Source organism: Lactuca virosa, chromosome 2 (genome assembly GCF_052849685.1).
Source record: "Lactuca virosa cultivar CGN04683 chromosome 2, Lactuca_virosa_CGN04683_v6, whole genome shotgun sequence".
Taxonomy (NCBI): domain Eukaryota; kingdom Viridiplantae; phylum Streptophyta; class Magnoliopsida; order Asterales; family Asteraceae; genus Lactuca; species Lactuca virosa.
Window position 1 is genome coordinate 265,190,272 of NC_136427.1, and position 24,194 is coordinate 265,214,465.

Here is a 24,194-nt window from a genome sequence, read left to right on the forward strand (position 1 = left end):
AACGTAGATGATAGATATGTATTACGAATGAATTAAAAATTTCACTTTTTGTAAGATCATTATATGTTTTGGAAATTGAAAATTTCCAATTGATTCAATCAATTCGTCGTTTCTAAACTTTCATTTTAATTTCGATTATAGCAACATACATGGTTTACATGACAACTCTATCTCCACTTTCTACTGACTCACTTGTGATTGTGATTAGAATTAAGAATTTTGTTATAGAGCGAAATAGTTCTCGTGGAACTCAAAGGAGGAAAACTCATGACCCATTAATCAGCAAAAGATTAATGGAAAAAATTTTATATATCATCTATGTTAATAATGTATTTATTTTATAAAAAGATTGGAGGATGGTTGTGTATTTGAGGAACCATAGAAGCGCGATTGATCAAGAAGGTTTATCCCCACCTCATGACACACCAAAGGCTACTACAGATCTGAAGAATCTCATTAAATCTCTTGATTAGGCTTTACCAGATGTCATTCCAAGCTTTCTTTGGGTGGCAAGGTGGCCTTCCAATATGCTTCAAGTTGTGCAAATGGTAATTATGGTAATTCAACATAAATGCCTAATCAGGTATAAATAGACATACATGTTTGACTATATAGTATTACTATTGCTGTTATTTTTTTTCCTTCACCATGTAAACATTGTTCATCACAAAAACAGTTACCTTATTACCTTATTATTCCTACTAATTCTTTAATTATCGCCTGTTTCTAATTAGAGTTTTCATTGTAGACACCCACAAAATAATATTATAATTTATTTTGGGTATTTTTTTAATTATATATCTATTTATTTAAAGAAAAATGTACTTACCATTGATAGTGGTCTTTCACCATAAACCTCGATTGATGACAACATGCTCAATACATGTGTTGCATAAGCATACATTCATTCCACTTTATGCACTCTTTTTATCTCAAAAGACCAACATTTTTGTATGATTATCTTTAAAGCAGTGCTACAAATATGAGTTATATACTTACTTTTTTAAAATAATTTCAATTTAAACTATAATAACAATCTAACTTTTTTTTATCAATTAATAGCCAAATATTTATTACCTGAGAGTTTTTATGCATAAGAGATGGAGGCTCAGACTACGAAGGAAAAGGACTTCAAGTATCAGACAAAACAAATAATGGGGCAGAAAGGAAAGTAAACAACACTGGATCAGTTGTCTGAAAACCAAAAATTTTGTTTTAATTTGCAAGATAAGGCTAAAATAACAATGTACTTTCTAATTACATTGTTATATGTGTGTTACTGTGTGTGAGTATGTGTTTGTGACTCTGTATATTTTACTCTTTGTGTGTGAATTTGCATTTTGTTTATTGTAATTACATTGGAGCTTATTATGCTTATAGCATTCTCTGTATTTTTTTTGCTCATCATATTAGCCTAAAGCCAAGTCAGAAATCGAGTTCATTTGTTTTGGTTGTGTGGAAGACCCATCCAAGGCTCTTATTTGCATATTGAGATTACATATCTTAAGGGATATATCTGGAAATCACCATTTTTGGTAAACATGTATTGCAGGCTTGCAGCTATAAACCCACCATTGATTAATGATTATGCTTTTGAAGAATCAATATTATTTTGTTACCCGTGGTTTGCACGGGTATTAACCTAGTGTATATATATATATATATATATATATATATATATATATATATATATATATATATATATATATATATATATATATATATATAGAGAGAGAGAGAGAGAGAGAGAGAGAGAGAGGTAACTTCAATTGAGAAAAAATAAAAGGTTGAGAATGGGGAATCATTTTCAGCCAATCATTTTTATATATGTAAAACACATTTAGATTAAGTCATTAAAACACGATGTTTTTCTGAATCGTTCATTCATTCTTCATCAACACCATCTGTTATTCATTAATCTGGATCGTTCCTCTGTTCTTCATCAACATCATATCTTCTCCATCAACATCATCTGTTCTTCATCAACGTCATCTGTTCTTCATCAAAAAAACATCAACGTCACCTGTTCATCATCAAAAAAACATCGACACTTCATAAAACATCAATTTTTCATCAAAAATCTTCGTTATTTCATCAAAATGTTGTGATTCATCATCAAAAACATTTATTCGTACTATTAAGTGTAAGTCGTGATTCAATCTTGTCCAGTTTCGTTGATGTCAAGCAAAATCGATAAACATAATCCATATTTATCGATGTCACATCATTTTGCGATCACCAGTCATCGAAACTTCATCAATCGAACCTTCACCAATATCAAAAAACAGATAGCAATCGAAAGTGCATCAACATAACCATATATTTGAAGATTTTTTTTTTTAAATCGCTTTTCAGGCTTAAAAAACTTCATTTTTCATAAAAAATTTCACAATTTTTGATCTAAACCTACTGATTATTGATCAATTTTGATAGGATTTGATTTGTGTTGTAATTATTAGCTTCAATTGTTAATTTTTTACCATAATTATATAAGTTAATTTATTTGCACGCCAACTGTTCGATGAATGCATAAACTAAATATATCACGTAATATTCACAAGTGAATATGCCTTTACACGAGAATCAATGTATGTCTTTTAAAAATATAGAGCAACTATGTAATTCATATGTGAATAGCATATAAAAATTATTTTCACATGCGAATACATGTAATATTCACAAATGAATACAGGTAATATTCATAAATGATAATGTATTTTTTTCGAAAAAAAAACATTGTTTAGAGGTCCTAAGCAAGTTTGTAATTCATATGTGAATAACATATAAGAATTATATCCACATGTGAACATATGTAATATTCACAAATGAATATATATGTAATAATCAAATGTGAATATATATGTATTATTCACAAATGAATAAAACTGTCAATAAAACCGAGGACTACAAAATATATAAAATTAAAGATAAAAAAAATATTTGATAAGAATATATATTTATTCACATACAACTAATCATTTTAGGCTAATAAAATAATTATATAAGCATATATATTTTTATTAATGTTATATTCATTTGTGAATAAATAATAACTTTTTTTCGGAAAATTATAAAAATAGAAAAACGTCATTTTGAGACCCTAAACAGTCCCGAATGGCCGAAAAACACCGTACGTCACGGCGAAGCAGTGAGTTTTGTAAATCGCACCATTTTACATCAAATATGCGAATTTCGTCCAATTCCGAGACTAAACTTCATTGCGGCAAATTTTTTTGATGATGTCACTAAATTTACAATCCTACTAGTGATGACATCATCATGACATGCTATTTATTCATATATGAATAAAGTTTAGAAATTATTACGACATATTTACTGATAATGTTACTAACTTCAATCCCACTAGTAAAAACATCATTGTAATCTGTTATTTTTATTTATGTGAATAAACTATACATGTTGATTTATTTATTTTGTGAATACAACCTTTATATATAAAAATAAATAATACACTATAAGAATTGGTTTGTGAATAGTTTTTTTGTATATTGTAACAATATTATTTTACATGTAAAATCAACATTATACTAAGACAAACAACATTGTATTGGTTAATGAATATCATTTGCATTTGAATTTAACACGATCAAAATGAAGAATATACTAAATTGTATAACATTTACACGTGAATATAAAAACATATTGTCTTCGTCAATGATATATTCTCAATTACGTCAACCAATCGTCAACCACCGGGATATGAACCAACAATTGATTGAAATGTTATTCTTTTATTGAGTTATAACGATACCTGAAAAACATGTGAATACACATAAAAAATGTTAAAAATATACTTTTAGTTCATAATGATAGCGATTTATCACATTCTAATTATCACATGGTATATTCACACATGAATGTATAATCATATGTGAATATTATATGATATATGTTGTTTATATTGTATATTTACATGTGATATTACATGGTATATTCACAAATGAATATTACATAGTATATTCACATATGAATATTATATGGTAGATTCACATGTGAATATTATATGGTATATTTACTTGTGAATATTACACATTCTAGTCACATCTAAATATTGCATGGTATATTCATTCATGAATATTACACAGTAATTCACATATGAATAATATATAGTATATACACTTGTGAATATGATACAGTATATTCATATTTAAATATTAAACGATGCATTCACTTGTGAATATTACATAGTATTTTCACTTGTAAGTATTAGACGATATATTCACTTATGAATATTAGATGATATATTCATATGTGAATATTACACAGTTTATTCACATATGAATATTACACAGGATATTAACATATGAATATCACAAGGTATATTCAAAAATATATATAACTTTTATATGTTATTCACATATGAATAACATATAAAATTGTATATTTGTTTTGTGTTTTAATAATCATATGCTGATTAAGGTGCGAAAACATATTCATATGTGAATATAACGTGGTAATTTAGTTTATGCATTTCATCAAACAGTTGGAGTGCATACAAGTAAGCTTTTTTAAAAATGCTAAAAACATGATACTTTGACTATTTAAAACTTACAAAATAGTAGATTGATAGAGAATTATATGAAATTTTAAAAAAAAATGATTTGATGTTTTTCTAACCTTACTTTCGAAGTGATGATCGATGTTGAATGAATGATATGAAGTGAAACTATTGTTGATTATCGATGATGTTGATCTAATGACACTGGGAGTATAATTAATCGTAGATGTTGAAGATATGCTCGTATTCAAGCATAATTGAAGGTTGGATTGAAAGAACCAAAAACGAATTTTTTTTGTCTACTGTTGAATGATGTTGATGAACGTGTTTTTGACGAAGATAGATGATTGATTAACACTGGATGATGTTGATCGATGATTTAATTAACGAAATCTGGATGATCGTTGAAGGTTGGAGAAGAAATTTAGATGATGAACGATCGAGTAGTAATGAATTTGAATTGTTATCAAATTATCCACAGTTACGTATCTGTGATTGAAGGATATCATATCATATTTACAAGTTTGCCACCGTCTATTTTATGTTAAGATGCTAATTAAATGATTGGCTGAGAATGATTCCCTCATTCTCAACCTTTTTTTTCTCAATTGAACCCTCATATATATATATATATATATATATATATATATATATATATATATATATATATATATATATATATATATTAAAGCACGAAAGCCTTAGGAATAGTAAACCTTATCCCTTTCAAAATTTTGTCGCAAATGTTTTCATTATTAACACATTTAGTCCTTAGAAATTTTAAACTTACACAATTTAGATTTTTGCCACAATATTTTCAATATTAGTATATTTAGTCCCTAAAAAATTATAATTGATAGAAAAGGTCCTTATATCTTTTTTTTACAAAAGTAGTCCCTGTTTCTAACATTTTTCCATGTTTGCAGGTTTGGCCCCTGTGTAGAAAATAAATTGCAAAAATTTCCCTCGTAATTTACAGAAAAGGTCATTGTGCCTTTTTACAAAGACGACCCATGTGTTTGAAAAAATTACAAAAATAGTCTGTAAAGTTTTGCCACAAAATTTTCAACACTTTGCTACATTTGGTCCCTCCTCAACTTTTTCAAAGTTTTACATTAAAAGTTTCAAAATTTTGCCACTGTTGGTACCTCCTCAACTTTTTACCACATTAGTTTGTGTTGTTGTCACTTTTGGTGTAACACTCCAAAAATCACAATAAATTTAAAAGTTTCAAAATCAACCACTCATCAACATTGTTTACAAAATATTCATTGTTTCAAAAGCGTTATTTCAAATCAGGGTTTTCCCCAAGACCCAGATACATAAAACAGGAAGTTGTGTACAGTCATGCCTTCGCCTACCTACGATCATCGGAAGTACCTGAAACCATAAACTAAAACTGTAAGTTAAATCTTAGTGAGTTCCCACAAAGTACCACCACACAAACATATGATCAAACTAGATAACGGGTCTACAACCTCCTGATTGGATTACCCCTGACCCATAACCTTTCAGTTGGAATACCCCGACCCATAACCTTTCGGTTGGCTTGCCCAATACATAACAGGTCCACAACCTCCTGGTTGGATTATCCCCAGCTTACAACCTTCTGATTGGAATGCCCTGCCCTACAACCTTCTAGTTGGAATGCCCTGGTCTGTTGAGTTACAGCACAAAGCAGTACAGTCTCAACCCCACCATACCATGTCGACATATACATAAAAAAATAACATTTATCCAACAACAGATAATCATATAACTAGTTAACAGACTATCATACAGATTTACAGATCACTACTGTATAGTAACATCCTATACACTAGGATACATAACTAAAGGGGCCGTCATTAGTGCCTTCGACCCACAAGAACAGAGAGGAACTCACCTCACAGTCTGAACGACAACTGATAAGGTCTCGGCTCTGAATCTCAGCTTTATCTGTCACCTATCCATAAAAAGTGACCAATTCTCAAACACAATAAAAAATATCCAAAATACCCTTAGGTCAAACTTAGTCAAAATCCTGGTCAAAGTCAACAACCCTTAATGCCAAATATTCATCCTCACGTCGTGACCAGACCTTAGTCACATCGTGATAGTCCACTCGGTCCGATTCCAACTTGACTCGACCCAACTTAGCCAACTCAGTCAAACAAAACACCTGAGCTAACATCACGACGTAGGCACCGACTCGCATGTCGTGAGCTCCAAGGATCTTAAAAAAAACGGGGATTATTTAAATCTAGCATCGTGAGATCTTGTGTCTCACGTCGTGAGCATCGTCTGAAGCTAAAAGCCACCATTTTAAGTCCTTATTTCATTAATTCCTCGAATCCATCTCATCCAGAAGTTAAAGGGGACTCCTAAATTCCATAAAAATGTTTCCTTTATGACCATGCTTGCACCATGCATAATCCAACCCATTCTAGGTCAAAAGTGAAGAAATATGCTTCAAACTCTCATGCGTGCCTCATATACCTCACCAACTTCCAGGTCTGAACAATATGATGATCAAGGAACTCTTATAATCCATAAAGTTGCCAACTTTATGGATTTACTTCACTCAAGCATGCTAAACATGAAGAAAAGTGGACAAAATCCTAGATCTACCCATGAAATCTATTAAAGTTTGGATTTTTGATACTTACAAAGGTCCAATAGAAAGAAGAGGTGATGATAATATTGCTACTTTGTCCATTCCACCACTAGATTACTCATTTCCTCTTCTTCTCTCCTTCTCCAAGCTAGAAATGGCACCAAAATGGTTAAGAACTTCAAGGATGGTAAATCTTAGGGTTCTCTGGGGCTTAGAGTGTGAGTGAGGCAGAGGGTGAACAACCATAACCCCCTATTTACTTTAAATACTGAAAATTAGGGGTTTTAGTCCTCAGAATGCTCTCACGTCGTTAGAATTGGATTGCTCACGTCGTGAGCCTCAAAATAATGTGTGGTCCAAATTAATCCTCACGACATGACAAGTATTCCTCACATCATGAGAAGGGCCAAAATTGAAAACTTTTTACTCAATAATAATAATAATCATGTGCACCTCGCCCGAGTGTTACAATTCTCCTCCACTTGAATCACACTTCGTCCTTATAGTCCGCTACTATGAACAACTCCGGGTAATGCTCCCACATCTCTGACTCGGGCTCCCATGTCCATTCGGAACCCTTCCGATGCTGCCACTAAACCTTTACCAAATGTATCTGCTTGTTGCGTAAGACCTTCATCTTTCTCTCCACCACCGCTACCAGCCTCTCAATATAAATCAGGCACTCATCGACCTGAATATCATCCAAAGGGACCACTGTCTCGTCATCAAACACACACTTTCGTAACTGCAAAAAACATGCAAAGTGTTGTGGATCTAGCTGAGCTCACTCGGCTAATCCAACTGGTAGGCCACCCTACCTACCCTGGCGATCACACAGAATGGTCCAATATACCAAGGACCCAGCTTCCCCCTCTTGCTAAAGAGTATCACACCCTTCAAGGGTGAGAATTTCAGTAGCACCATATCGCCGACCTAGAACTCTAACTCCGATCGACGTTGATCGGCATAATCTTCGGCCGACTCTAAGCTGTCCGCAATCTCTGCTTGATCTGTTAGATGAGCTCTGTGGTCTGGAAGACTACCTCAGTCCTCCTCATGACATTGCGACCCACATCCTCCCAATAAACTAGGGTACGGACCATGCTGAAGCTCGAAGGGTGGTGCACAAACTACGGTGCACCAAAGTTGTTGTAGGAAAACTTTGCAAGAGGTAGGTAGGAATCCCAACTCCCACCAAAATATATGACACAAGCCCGCAACATATCCTCAAGTGTCTCGATGTTCCGCTCACTATGGTCGTCGGTCTGCGAATGATAAGCAGTGCTAAAATGTAGACTCGTACCCAGTTCCTCATGGAATTTCTGCCAGAATCGGGAAGTGAACCGAACATCTCGGTCTAATACAATAGAAACTGGAACCCTATAACGAGCAACAATCTCCCAAACATACTGATGAGTTTTTGAGCATTCTAACACTCCTATGGTGTACATGCAACCCTAGAAACCTTGGATCTATGTTTGACTAAGATACATGCAAATAATTATTTTTCCAAGGTTCTTATCCTTACTAGCATGGCATGGGGTACTTGAATCAAATAAAACTAGTAGAATTACTTACCTTGTAGTAGTAGTTGATTGCTTGGAGTTTGAGAGCCTAGCACCAATAATGTGGATGCCTCAAATGGAAGTCACAAATCACCACAAACTTGGAAACTTGAGAGAATAGTCACAAACTTCTTGAAATCGGCCCTCTTAGTTTTCACACATCAACTAGTGTTATTTCAAGAACCAAAGCCTCCTTTATATAGTGTGGTGGATTAGGGTTACATCCATGTAAACCCTAATACCCATGTCTTTTCATTTGCATGAGATCCATGGGTTAAAGCTCCATGGAGTATCCATGAACTTTCCATGCAAGCCTAGCCCATTCCAAATAAGCATTAGCCCACACTATATAAATACAAGAGCCCATATTTAATTAGTCATACTTTTGATCTCTAAATTAATTCTAAATTAATTATAGATCAACACTAATTAAATAATATGATTTTATATTAATATATTAGAACTTATAATATATTAATAAATCATAACTTATACTATTCTCAAAAGATTATCCGTAAATTGTTTGGGTGAAGTGCAACCCAAATGGACCATGCCGGGTCGGGTCAAGTACATACCAAATATAGTTATGGACTTAGACACTATATCCAATAGTCTCCCACTTGGATAAGTCTAATAACTATAGTTGCAAGTATGACTTTAGGAACCGATCAACAATCGTAGCTCTTTAAACTCTGTTGAACTATGAAGCACCATTTTAGATAAGTGATCATACAATCCTCTGTTTTAGATATCAGCCGGACAAATACATGGAACAAGGTCTTGCTTATTGTCCAGCATTTGTTTCCCGATTTCCGATTTGTTTGACATAGAACTTAACTGAACACATCAATTTAGTTCTGACCGGGCCCGGTACATAGGTCAAAACAAAATCATCGAGGGGCCCAGATATCGCTTCTAATCCAAGAAGGAACAGATAAACTTCGACTCATATGTTTGCTCTACTACTTGTTGAATTACACACAAAGGTACGTTTTATAACATCGAGTTACGAATGCGTTTTCGTACAATCAATGCATAATCAACTCATAGGTAACAAATCATATGTCTAGGTTTGAAGACTTATATGATATTACCGTCTCACGATCACTCGAGATAAATTCCATGAAGTGATGCCAGTGAGCGTGGGTTGAATCCAATACTCAGAACTTATGAGCACTCATGAGTGTTGTAGCCCCGCTTTGTCTAACATCTTAGACCTCTACAAGCCAACCCATGACAGTCTTGATTCATATCTACTTCCAACATATGACCGACTGTGGAGAGTTTGAATAATATGATATAAACCATAACATAATTATTCTGGAAGTCAAAACATGCAAAAAGAAATAATAGTAAACGATTGACAAGAGATAGCAACACTTTACTCATAAATAACAGCTTTTATTTATCATCAAATGCCAATTACATTTTACAAATTTCAAGATTATCTAACTACTAAAACTAATATCATCCTTCAACCCTATGCTCCAAGCATGCTGGAGATGCTTAGCCCGAGTCAGTCCCTTCGTGACGGGATCTGCTGGGTTCTCATCCGATGATACCCTCTTTGCCACGAGGATTCCTTCTTCTATTCGATGTCTGATGAAGTGATATTTTCTGTCAATGTGTCTGGATCTCCCATGATCTCTTGGTTCCTTGGCTAAGGTAACCGCACTATTGCTGTCACAGAAAATCTCCATTGGCTCCTTTATAGCTGGTACAACTCCAAGGTCTCCGATGAAGTTCTTTAGCCATATAGCCTCCTTTGCTGCCTCGCTTGCTGCTATATACTCTGATTCACAAGTGGAATCAACCACTGTCTCCTGCTTGGAACTTTTCCAAGTAATTGCCCCTCCGTTTAGAGTAAAGACCCAACCCGACTGAGAGCGAAAATTATCCCTGTCAGTCTGAAAGCTAGCATCACTGTACCCTACAACTCTCAAGTCCTCACTGCCACCGAGGGTAAGGACCCAGTCCTTAGTCCTTCGTAGGTACTTGAGGATATTCTTTACCGCAGTCCAGTGTGCCTTGCTAGGGTTCCCCTGATACCTGCTAACCATGCTCAAACCAAAGGCTACATCAGGTCGAGTACACGTCATAGCATACATGATCGATCCTACAGCTGAAGCATAAGGTATTCGACTCATTTCTGCTATCTCAGCCTCAGAACTAGGGCTTTGTGTCTTACTCAATCTGGCGTTACTCTGGATGGGTAACTCTCCTTTCTTGGAATTATGCATGTTGAACCTTTTCAACACTTTGTCCACATAGGTGCTTTGACTAAGTCCAATTAGTCTTTTACTCCTATTTCTCAAAATCCTTATCCCTAGGATATATGCAGCTTCTCCAAGGTCCTTCATAGCGAAACACTTCCCAAGCCAGGACTTTACTTCGTGCAGGGTTGGGATGTCATTTCCTATGAGTAGTATGTCATCCACATACAGTACCAAGAAGCTTACTATACTCCCACTAGCCTTGATATAGACACAAGATTCATCTTCACTTCTTGAAAAGCCAAATTCTTTGACTTTCTCATCAAAGCAAAGATTCCATCTGCGAGGTGCCTGTTTCAATCCATAAATGGATTTCTCGAGCTTACACACTCTACTGGGGTACTCTGTACTGACAAAACCCTCTGGCTGAACCATGTAAACATCTTCAGCCAACTTTCCATTAAGGAAAGCGGTTTTGACATCCATTTGCCATATTTCATAATCATGAAATGCAGCAATGGCTAACAGAACCCTAATAAACTTAATCTTGGCCACTGGTGAAAAGGTCTCATCATAATCAACTCCCGGAGTTTGAGAATAACCCTTTGCAACCAGTCGTGCCTTATAAGTGTGTACATTACCATCCATGTCGGTCTTCTTCTTGAAGATCCATTTGCACCCAACTATCTTACGATCAGGTACATTGTCAACCAAGTTCCAAACTTGATTGTCATACATGGACTGTATCTCGCTATCCATAGCCTCTTTCCATTTAGCAGCCTCAGGGCCTGCCATGGCTTCCGTGTAGCTGTTAGGCTCATCCAGATTTACCAGTGTGTTATCACTGATAAGTGTCTCATCTTCTGCAGTAATATGAAAACCATAATAATGCTCAGGTGCATTCCAAACTCTGGTGGAACGCCTCAGAGGTATAGATTCTTCAGTCGGCTCAACAGGAGTTTCCTCCTCAGGTTGAGGGCTAGGGTTTGAGGTTCCTTCACCACTTGACTCTTGAATTTCCTCAAGGTCAATTTGCCTCCCACTGTCTCCTTGGCTCATGAATTCTCTCTCTCGAAAGAATCCTCTTCTTGCTACAAAGACCACATTATCACTAGGTCTGTAGAAAATGTAGCCAAAGGATTTCTGTGGATAGCCGATGAAAATACACCTTTCGCTTCGGGGTTCGAGCTTATCGTGAGTCTCGCGTCTCACGAAAGCCTCGCAACCCCAAATCTTGATGTGGTCTAGATTGGGAACTTTTCCAGTCCACATCTCGTGAGGTGTTTTGGAAACCTTCTTTGTAGGGACTAGATTAAGGATATGGGCGGCAGTCTCTAAGGCATACCCCCAAAATGAGATTGGTAGCGAAGCTCGACTCATCATGGAACGAACCATGTCCAACAAGGTCCGATTACGCCTCTCAGCTACACCATTCAACTGTGGTGTCCTAGGAGGTGTCAATTGTGAGACAATCCCACATTCCTTAAGATAGTCAAGGAACTCAATACTAAGATACTCACCACCACGATCGGATCGAAGCATCTTAATGTTCCTGCCCAACTAATTCTCCACTTCTTGCTTAAACTCTTTGAATTTCTCAAAGGTTTCTGACTTATGCTTGATTAAGTAGACATATCCATATCTACTAAAATCATCAGTAAAAGTCACATAGAACCGATTAGCATCTCTTGTGGCGGTTCTGAAGGGTCCACACACATCCGTGTGTATGAGGTCCAACAAACCTTCACCCCTAGCACAAGTGCCAGTAAAAGGTGACTTTGTCATTTTACCAAGCAAACAAGATTCACAACTATCATCTGACTTTAGGTCAAATGACTCCAAGACTCCATCCTTTTGGAGTTGGCCTATGCGTTTCTTGTTTACATGTCCAAGACGACAATGCCATAAGGATGCTTTATCTAAGCTAGTGGAAGAGTTAATACACAATGCATTATTTCCTAGACTATCTACAACAGATATAGTTTCATACACGCCATCACAAGGTAATGCTTTAAAATAAAGAACATTATTAAAGAAAGCATCAATACTACCATTATTATTATCAAAATAAAAGGTAAAACCTTGTTTATACAATGCATGAAAGGAAATAACATTTCTTGCCATTTCTGGCGAATAATAACATTTATTCAAATCTAATGTAAACCCACTATTTAGCACTAAGGAATAAACTCCTATCTTGGTGACAGGTGAAGCTTTCCTGTTTCCCATGATCAAGTTTATCTTTCCCTGCTCCACATTCTCACTTCTTTTTAGTCCCTGCAAATCACAACATATGTGAATACCACAACCTGTATCAAGGACCCAAGACTTAGAATGAGGTGAGTTATTAGACAATATAGTGTATATACCTGCATGGTTGGGTTTTACTTTCCCATCCTTCAAATCTTGCTGGTACTTTGGGCAGTTTCGCTTCCAGTGCGACTTTTCATGGCAATAGAAGCATTCAGCCTCATTAGGGTTAGCAGAAGGAGTGACAAAACGTTTCTTGGTTTTGCTTGAAGAGGAGCCTTCAAGGGTCTTACCCTTGGTACCCTTATAAGGGTTCTTTCTCTTCTTCCCTTTGTCATGCCCGATTGCCAAGACATTGGCCGCAGTTGGAGTAGGAGTAGGAGTAGTAACAACCGACTTACCCTTTAGACCACTTTCGGCAGTCTTCAAGAGTCCTTGAAGTTTTCTGAGGGTGACTTCTTCCTTGTTCATGTGATATGTCATGCGGAATTGATCATAACACGATGGCAAGGAGTGCAAAATGATGTCTATTGCTAACTCCTCAAGGAAGTTCACATTCAGCTTCAGTAAACGGTCCACATACCTTTGCATTTTCTGCATGTGGCCCGTGATGGGTTCACCATCCTTCATTCGGGTTGTTATCATGGAGGAGATTATTTCATATCGCTCTTGACGAGCACTTTGATGGTAGCGGTCCATCAAGTCCTGGTGCATCTCAAAAGGATAATAGTCCTCATAGGACTTTTGGAGCTCGGCTGTCATGGTGGCCATCATGATGCATGCCACTTTTGTAGCATCTCTTTCATGTACCTCATATTCAGCAAGCTCTTCAGGAGTAGCAGTTGGCTCGGGTACCTTCAGCTCCTTGTCGAGAACATATTATTTGTTCTCATACCGAGTGACCATCCTGATGTTTCTGATCCAATCTGTAAAGTTGGACCCATCAAAGATGACTCTCCCACAAAGATTCATGAGAGAGAAGGAGCTAGTAGGGTTTGAGCCAGAAGCATTGTTATTGGAAAACATCTGAAAAGAAGAGGGAATAGATTAGATTAGATATAGAGATAGTCCTTAACAAAACACCCAAATGTAATATTAAGGCTAGGACCCAACACAATATTTTATAACTTAGAAGAGGGATGCCGTAATCTAAGCTATAAGATATTTGAAGGTAGGTGAATGACGATTCACCAATTTCCACCATGAAAAACGAAATATTTAATTAGGTTTTAATTGGTTTAGAAACTCCTAGATTCTTTGAGATTCATTGAACTTTCTTCAATGGCATGTTTCAATCTCGAGTGTGCCCTTCAAGTTTTGTGACTGGGATGCCGAGGATCACAAAACAAGGTGTGAAGTAACCATGCAAATTACTTGGTACCCTTAATGTATTACCCCTCAATCGATGTGCCGGTTAACCACACACGCTCCATCGATACTATGATAAACATTAAGTCACCCTTTACCTACCTTGTTAAGTTCAAGTTAGTGTGCCGGTTAACCACACACGCTCCACTAACGACTTAAACAAAGTGTAAAGTGTAATTTCATGGATTAGCACCTTATTCACATTTTCCTAAAATAACTAAGATTGGGAATTCAATAAAGTTTAGTTACTTTAGTATTATCATTATACTTTTAATGAGAATTTATAAGTCCTTGTTCTACCCGTTCGGCTAACGACCCTCCACCGATCAAGGAAGCGGTGGGTGAGAGTGGACACCCATTAAGTTGCCATTTTATAGGCAACAACCTTATACCCCCCTTATAGACCGGCTTCGTGAATGAGGCGTACTAGCGGTAAGACGACTTGATCTTATACATATATAAATATTATTAAACTTATAATATTATAAAGTATAAGGGTTGAATTTTAACTTTTAAAATTCTAGGGGTTGGAACTAAAGTTTTTAATATGACTTTACATGTTCCAAAACTTAAGGGCAAGTTTTGTAAACTTTCAAAACTTTTCATTTCTCATAACTTATGAGTTAATGGTTATTAAAAATGAAGACTCTTCATTTTTTGTAACCTATGTGTTCTTTTAATGGTTATTTATAAATGTGACTTTTGGTTATCCATAACTTAAGAACTAGTTATGGACTCCATTAAAACACATAAAGATCAAGAATTAATCTAATCAATTATTAGCACATAATTTCTATGATCTTCTAAACTCATATGTTTATGAATGTTCATATAAAAAATTTCAAGAATCGTAAGTACATATACAAAACTTGAAATTTTGATACGAGCTTTTGAACAAAACTTCGATTTTCAAGTTTTTTTTTTTTTTTTTTTTTTTTTGCATCAATTATCAAATAAACAAACCAGGCTCTGATACCACTGATGAGTTTTTGAGCATTCTAACACTCCTATGGTGTACATGCAACCCTAGAAACCTTGGATCTATGTTTGACTAAGATACATGCAAATAATTATTTTTCCAAGGTTCTTATCTTAACTAGCATGGCATGGGGTACTTGAATCAAATAAAACTAGTAGAATTACTTACCTTGTAGTAGTAGTTGATTGCTTGGAGTTTGAGAGCCTAGCACCAATAATGTGAATGCCTCAAATGGAAGTCACAAATCACCACAAACTTGGAAACTTGAGGGAATAGTCACAAACTTCTTGAAATCGGCCCTCTTAGTTTTCACACATCAACTAGTGTTATTTCAAGAACCAAAGCCTCCTTTATATAGTGTGGTGGATTAGGGTTACATCCATGTAAACCCTAATACCCATGTCTTTTCATTTGCATGAGATCCATGGGTTAAAGCTCCATGGAGTATCCATGGACTTTCCATGCAAGCCTAGCCTATTCCAAATAAGCATTAGCCCACACTATATAAATACAAGAGCCCATATTTAATTAGTCATACTTTTGATCTCTAAATTAATTCTAAATTAATTATATATCAACACTAATTAAATAATATGATTTTATATTAATATATTAGAACTTATAATATATTAATAAATCATAACTTATACTATTCTCAAAAGATTATCCGTAAATTGTTCGGGTGAAGTGCAACCCAAATGGACCATGCCGGGTCGGGTCAAGTACATACCAAATATAGTTATGGACTTAGACACTATATCCAACACATACACATCGACCAACTTTTCGGCCAAGGAGCTCTCCCGGATGGCCAAAAAGTGGGAAATCTTGGTCAGTCGATCCCCGATGTCCCAGATAGCATCAAAATCCTTGGTAGTCTTTGGTGGCTTGGTGATAAAATCCATGGTGATATGTTCCCACTTCCACATGGGAACTTCCAAAGGCTGCAGTTTGCCATGCGGCCTCTGATGCTCGGCCTTGACCATCCTACATGTCAAGCACCTCTCAACGTACTAGGCTATCTCCCTATTTATACACGACCACCAGTAACTTAGTCTCAAATCCCGATACATGTTGGTGGCTCCCGGGTGTATCAAAAAGCGAGACTTATGTGCATCCTCCAAAACTATCTGCCTTATCCCACCAGAAACCAGAACCCAAAACTGACCACACGGGGTCAACAATCCCCGACTATCAGTGACAAATCTATCGATCTCGCCCATGATCATCTCCTGTTTCTAGTTCTCTTTCTTGACTCCTTCTTCCTGTGCCCAAGATCAAACCCAAAAGTGGAGAATCAATGGATATCCGCATACACATATCTCCAGCTGAAGATGCTGTCAATTTACAGCTCAAAGCATCCGCGGCCACATTCGCTTTACCCGGATGGTAAAGGAACTCACAGTCATAATCCTTGACCACATCAAGCCAACTGCGCTGCCTCATGTTCAGGTTCGGCTAGTCCATAAGATATCACAAACTCTTGTGATTCGTGTAAATGGTACAATGGACCCCATATAGATAATGTCTCCAAATCTTGAGGGCAAACACCACTCTCCCCAACTCTAGATCATGAGTAAGATATCGTGCCTCATGCGGCTTAAGCTGCCAAGAAGCATACGCAATCAATCGTCCCCTCTGCATAAGAACCCCCCCTCCCAACCAATGATGGATGCATCACAAAATACCACAAAATTCTCGACACCCTTTGAAAGGGTCAACAACGGGGCCTCACGTAACCTCTGTTGCAGTGTCTCAAATGTCGTCTGTTGCTCATGGCCCCATCGGAAATCCACTCGCTTACTCGTCAGACGAGTGAGGGGTACATCAATCTTGGAGAAATCCTTGATAAATCTCCAGTAATATCTCGTTAAACCCAAGAAAATCCTGATCTCTAAGGGAGACTTTGACCTCTCACTGCATCACGGCCTCAATCTTGGTCGGATTACCCAAAATCCTGTTTTGGTTAATGAGATGCCCCAGGAACTGGACCTCTCATAACCAAAACTCACACCTCGAGAACTTGGCATACAGCCGTTCTCGCCTCAACACTCACACCTCGGCTTGCATACCCGATTCATAAAGTCCATAAACACCGCAGGAGCATTGGTGTGCCCAAATGGAATCACCACGAACTCATATTGCCTATAATGAGTCTGTAATGTTGTCTTTGATGGGTTTTGAGCATTCTAACACTTCCTAAGTGTACATGCAACCCTAATAACCTTGGATCTATGTTTGTCTAATTATCATGCAAAGTTGAATTCCAAGGTTATATTCCTATCTAGCATACATGGGGAACAAATTTTAACTTGCATGAAAGATAGAATAACTTACCTTGTTGTTGCTTATGATCCTTGAAACCTTGTGAGCCTAGCACCCCAAGTGTGATGCCTCAAATGCTTCACACAACACCAAATGTTTTTGGAATGACTTTAGAGAGAATACACACTTCTAAAATCGGCCTAGCCCTCTTGTTTCTTAGTGTCCCCGATTTTGGTGGAGAACATGTTGCTTATATAGTGTGTCACATCTAAGGTTACACCATGTAAACCCTAATGTGGCATGACTCTTCATTTCCATGACCTATGGGTTTGTAACTCCCATGGAGCCTCCATGGAGCATCCTATGGGTGGAACCCAACTTGATAATCCATGGAGCCTCTTAGCCCACTATATAAGATATGGAAGATTTACATAATCTACCCATATATTTAATTAGTTATCTTTTGATCACTTAATTAATTCTAAATTAATTCTTGATCAAACTAATTAAATAATATTATTAATATATTAGAACTTATAATATATTAATAAACCATAAGTGTTATTTCTCTCATTTTAGTTTATCCAATTGCATGGTGCCATGCAACCGAAATGGACCATGCCGGGTCGGGTCAAGTACATACCAGAAATAGTTATGGACTTATACACCTTATCCAACAGTCTCCCACTTGGATAAGTCTAATAACTATAACTGCAATACTTCAGGAACCGATCGGCAATCGTAGCTCTTTCAAGGTCTCTCGGAACTGAGAAGATGATGATACGCCATTTAAGATAAGTGATCATATAATCCTCTGTTCTAGATATCAGCCAGAAAAATACATGGAACAATGTCTTACTTATTGTCCAGCAGTTTGTTTCCCGATTTCCGATTTGTTTGACAAAGAACTTAATTGAACACATCAACTTAGTTCTGACCGGGCCCGGTACATAGGTCAAAACAAAATCATCGAGGGGCCCAGATATCAGCTTCTAATCCAAGAAGGAACAGATAAACTTCGACTCATATGTTTGTTCTACCACTCATTGAATTATACACAAAAGCACGTTTTATAACATCGAGTTACCAATGCGTTAACGTACAATCAATGCATAACCAACTCATAAGTAACAAATCATATCTCTAGGTTTGAAGACTTATATGATATTACCGTCTCACGATCACTCGAGATAAATTCCATGAAGTGATTCCAGTGAGCGTGGGTTGAGTCCAATGCTCAGAACTTATGAGCACTCATGAGTGTTGTGGCCATGTCCAACAACTTAGACCTCTGCAACCAATCATGACAGTCTTGATTCATACCTACTTCCGACATATGACCGACTGTGGAGGTTCGAATAATATGATATACCAAACATAATTATTCTGGAAGTCAAAACATGCAAAAGAAATATAGTAAACGATCGACAAGAGATAGCAACACTTTACTCATAAATAAAACACCTTTTATTCATCATCTAATGTCAATTACACTTTACAAATTTCAAGGTTATCTAACTACTAAATCTAATATCATCCTTCAGCCCTATGCTCCGAGCATGCTGGAGATGCCTAACCCGAGTCAGTCCCTTCGTGAGGGGATCTGCTGGATTCTCCTCCGATGATACCCTCTTTGCCACGAGGAGTCCTTCTTCTATTCGATGTCTGATGAAATGGTATTTTCTGTCGATGTGTCTGGATCTCCCGTGATCCCTTGGTTCCTTGGCTAAGGCAACTGCACTTTCACTATCACAGAAAATTTCCATTGGCTCTTTAATAGCTGGTACAACTCCAAGGTCTCCAATGAAGTTCTTCATCCATATCGCCTCCTTTGCTGCCTCGCTAGCTGCTATATACTCTGATTCGCAAGTTGAACCAGCCACTGTCTCTTGCTTGGAACTCTTCCAAGAAATTGCTCCTCCATTTAAGGTAAAGACCCAGCCTGACAGAGAGCGGAAATTATCCCTATCAGTCTGAAAGCTAGCATCACTATACCCTACAACTCTCAAGTCTTCACTCCCACCGAGGGTAAGGACCCAGTCCTTAGTCCTCCGTAGGTACTTGAGGATATTCTTTACCGCAGTCCAGTGTGCCTTGCCAGGGTTCCCCTGATACCTGCTAACCATGCTCAAAGAAAAGGCTACATCAGGTCGAGTACACGTCATAGCATACATGATCGATCCTACAGCTGAAGCATAAGGTATTCGACTCATTTCTGCTATCTCAGCCTCAGTACTAGGGCTTTGTGTCTTACTCAATCTGGCGTTACTCTGGATGGGTAACTCTCCTTTCTTAGAGTCCTGCATGCCGAATCTCTTCAACACCTTATCCAAGTAAGTACTCTGACTAAGTCCAATTAGTCTTTTACTCCGGTCTCTCAAGATCCTTATCCCTAGAATATAGGCAGCTTCTCCTAGGTCCTTCATAGAGAAACACTTCCCAAGCCAGGACTTAACTTCCTGCAGAGTTGGGATGTCATTTCCTATGAGTAGTATGTCATCCACATACAATACCAAAAAGCTAACTATACTCCCACTAGCCTTGACATATACACAAGATTCATCTTCACTCCTAGAAAAGCCAAATTCCTTGACTTTCTCATCAAAGCAAAGATTCCATCTGCGAGGTGCTTGCTTTAACCCATAAATGGATTTCTCAAGCTTACACACTCTATTAGGGTACTCTGTGTTGACAAAACCCTCTGGCTGACTCATGTAAACATCCTCAGCCAACTTTCCATTAACGAAAGCGGTTTTGACATCCATTTGCCATATTTCATAGTCATGAAATGCGGCTATGGCTAACAGAACCCTAATAGACTTAATCTTGGCCACTAGAGAAAAGGTCTCATCATAATCAACTCCCGGAGTTTGTGAGAAACCCTTTGCAACCAGTCGTGCCTTATAAGTGTGTACATTACCATCCATGTCGGTCTTCTTCTTGAAGATCTATTAGCACCCTACAGTCTTACGACCTGGTACATTCTCAACCAAGTTCCAAACTTGATTGTCATACATGGACTGTATCTCGCTGTCCATTGCCTCTTTCCACTTGGCTGACTCAGGGCCTGCCATGGGTTCCGCGTAACTGTTAGGTTCATCCAGACCTATCAGTGTCTCATCACTGATAAGTGTATCACCTTCCGCAGTAATATGGAATCCATAGTAATGCTCAGGTGCATTCCTAACCCTTGTGGAACGCCTCAGAGGTCCAAACTTGTCAATTGGCTCAACAGAAGTTTCCTCCTCAAGTTGAGTGCTAGGGTTTGAAGTTCCTTCACCACTTGACTCTTGAATTTCTTCAAGGTCAACTTGCCTCCCACTGTCTCCTTGGCTTATGAACTCTCTCTCTCGAAAGAAAGCCCTCCTAGCTACAAAGACCACATTCTCACTAAGTCTGTAGAAGAGGTAACCAAAGGATTTCTGTGGGTAGCCGATGAAAATACACCTCTCACTTCGAGGTTCGAGCTTATCATGAGTCTCGCGTCTCACGAAAGCCTCGCAACCCCAAATCTTAATGTGGTCTAGTTTGGGTACTTTACCAGTCCACATCTCATGAGGAGTTTTGGCAACTTTCTTTGTGGGAACTAGATTAAGGATATGGGCGGCAGTCTCTAAGGCATACCCCCAAAATGAGATTGGTAGCGAAGCTCGACTCATCATGGCACGAACCATATCCAACAAGGTTCGATTACGCCTCTCAGCTACACCATTCAACTGCGGTGTCCTGGGAGGTGTCAATTGTGAGACAATCCCACATTCCCTAAGATAGTCGAGGAACTCTGAACTAAGATACTCACCACCTCGATCGGATCGAAGCATCTTAATGTTCCTGCCCAATTGATTCTCGACTTCCTGTTTAAACTCTTTAAACCTCTCAAAAGTCTCTGACTTATGCTTGATTAAGTAGACATATCCATATCTACTGTAATCATCAGTAAAAGTCAAATAATAACGATTAGCATCCCTTGTGGCATGTTTGAAGGGCCCACACACATCAGTGTGTATAAGATCCAACAAACCTTCACCCCTCTCATAAGAGCCTGTGAAGGGTGACTTTGTCATTTTTCCAAGTAAGCATGATTCGCAACTATCATCTGACTTTAGGTCAAATGACTCCAATACTCCATCCTTTTGGAGTTGGCCTATGCGTTTCTTGCTTATATGTCCAAGACGACAATGCCATAATGATGCTTTATCCAAGTTATTATCATTAACAGAATCAATACACAATACATTATTTCCTAAGTTATCAACCACAGATACAGTTTCATACACACCATCACAAGGTAATGCTTTAAAATAAAGAACATTATTAAAGAAAGCATTAATCGAACCAACTTCATTATAAAATGAAAAGGTGAAACCTTGTTTATACAATGCATGAAAGGAAATAATATTTCTTGCCATTTCTGGTGAATAACAACATTTATTCAAATCTAAACTAAACTCACTACTTAGCGATAAAGTATAAACTCCAATCTTGGTGACAGGTAAAGCTTTCCTATTCCCCATGATTAAGTTTATTCTTCCATGCTCCACATTCTCACTTCTTCTTAGTCCCTACAAATCAGAACAGATATGAATACCACAACCGGTATCAAGGACCCAAGAGTTAGAATGGGGTGAGTTATTAGATAAGATAGTGTAAATACCTGCATGGTTGGGTTTAACTTTCCCATCCTTCACATCTTGCTGGTACTTTGGGCAGTTCCGCTTCCAATGTGACTTTTCATGGCAATAGAAGCATTCAGCCTCTTTAGGGTCAGAAGAAGGAGTGACAAAACCTTTCTTGGTTCCACTTGAAGAAGAGCCATCAAGGGTCCTAGCCTTGGTACCCTTCGAAGAGCTCTTCCTCTTCTTCCCTCTACCTTTCCCGATTGCCAAAATCGGGGCGGAGTTTGGAGTAGGAGTGATAACAACCGACTTACCCTTAAGACCTGTTTCTGCGGTCTTGAGGAGTCCCTGAAGTTTGCTGAGTGTGACCTCTTCCTTATTCATGTGATATGTCATGCGGAATTGATCATAGCACGATGGTAAGGAGTGCAAAATGATATCTATTGCAAGCTCCTCAGGGAAGTTCACATTAAGCTTCAGCAACCGATCCACATACCTTTGCATTTTCTGCATGTGGCTCGTGACGGATTCCCCGTCCTTCATCATGGTTGTTATGATAGAGCATATGATTTCATACCTCTCTTGTCGTGCACTTTGATGGTATCTTTCCATCAGATCTTGGTGCATTTCAAAAAGGTAGAAGTCCTCATAGGACTTTTGGAGTTCCGCTGCCATGGTGGCCAACATGATGCATGCCACTTTTGTAGCATCCCTTTAATGTGCCCGGAAGTCAACGATCTCCTGGGGAGTTGCAGTGGTCTCATCAATCTCCTTAAGCTCCTTGTCAAGGACATATTCTTTGTCCTCGTAGCAGGTAATCATCCTGATGTTTCTGATCCATTCATTGAAGTTGGATCCATCAAAAGTGACTTTCCCACACAAGTTCATAAGGGTAAAGGAGCCATTAGGATTAGAGCCAGAAGCAACATTATTTGAAGACATCTTAAAGAAGAGAACAAGATTAGTTTAGATATTAAGAGAGTCCTTAATAAAACACCCAAATGTAATATTAAGGCTAGGATCCAATCACAATATATTATAACTTAGAAGAGGTACGCCGTAATCCAAGCTATAACATATTTGAAAGGTAGGTGAATGACGATTCACCAATTTCCACCATGAAAAACGAAATATAGATATTAGGTTTTTAATTGGTTCTTAGAAATTCCTAGATTCTTTTGAGATTCAATGAACTTTTAAAAGGCATGTTTCAATCTCGAGTGTGCCCTCCAAGTTTTGTGACTGGGATACCGAGGATCACAAAACGAGGTGTGAAGTAACCATGCAAATCACTTGGTACACTCAATGTTTATTACTCAATCGATGTGCCGGTTAACCACACGAGCTCCACCGACCTATAATAAACTTTAAGTCACCCTTTACCTACCTTGTTAAGTCCAAGTTAGTGTGCCGGTTAACCACACGAGCTCCACTAACGACTTAAACAAAGTGTAAAGTGTAATTTCATGGATTAGCACCTTATTCACATTTTCCTAAAGTAACTAAGATTGGGAATTTAATAAAAGCATTTAGTTACTTTATAATATTCATCATACTTTTAATGAGAATTTATAAGTCCTTGTCCTACCCGTTCGGCTAACGACCCTCCACCGATCAAGGAAGCGGTGGGTGAGAGTGAACACCCATTAAGTTGCCATTTTATAGGCAACAACCTTATACCCCCTTATAGACCGGCTTCGTGAATGAGGCGTACTAGCGGTAAGACGACTTGACGTTATACATATATATATTAGTAACTTATAATATTATAAAGTATAAGGGTTGAATTTTAACTTTTTAAAATTCTAAGGGTTGGAACTAAA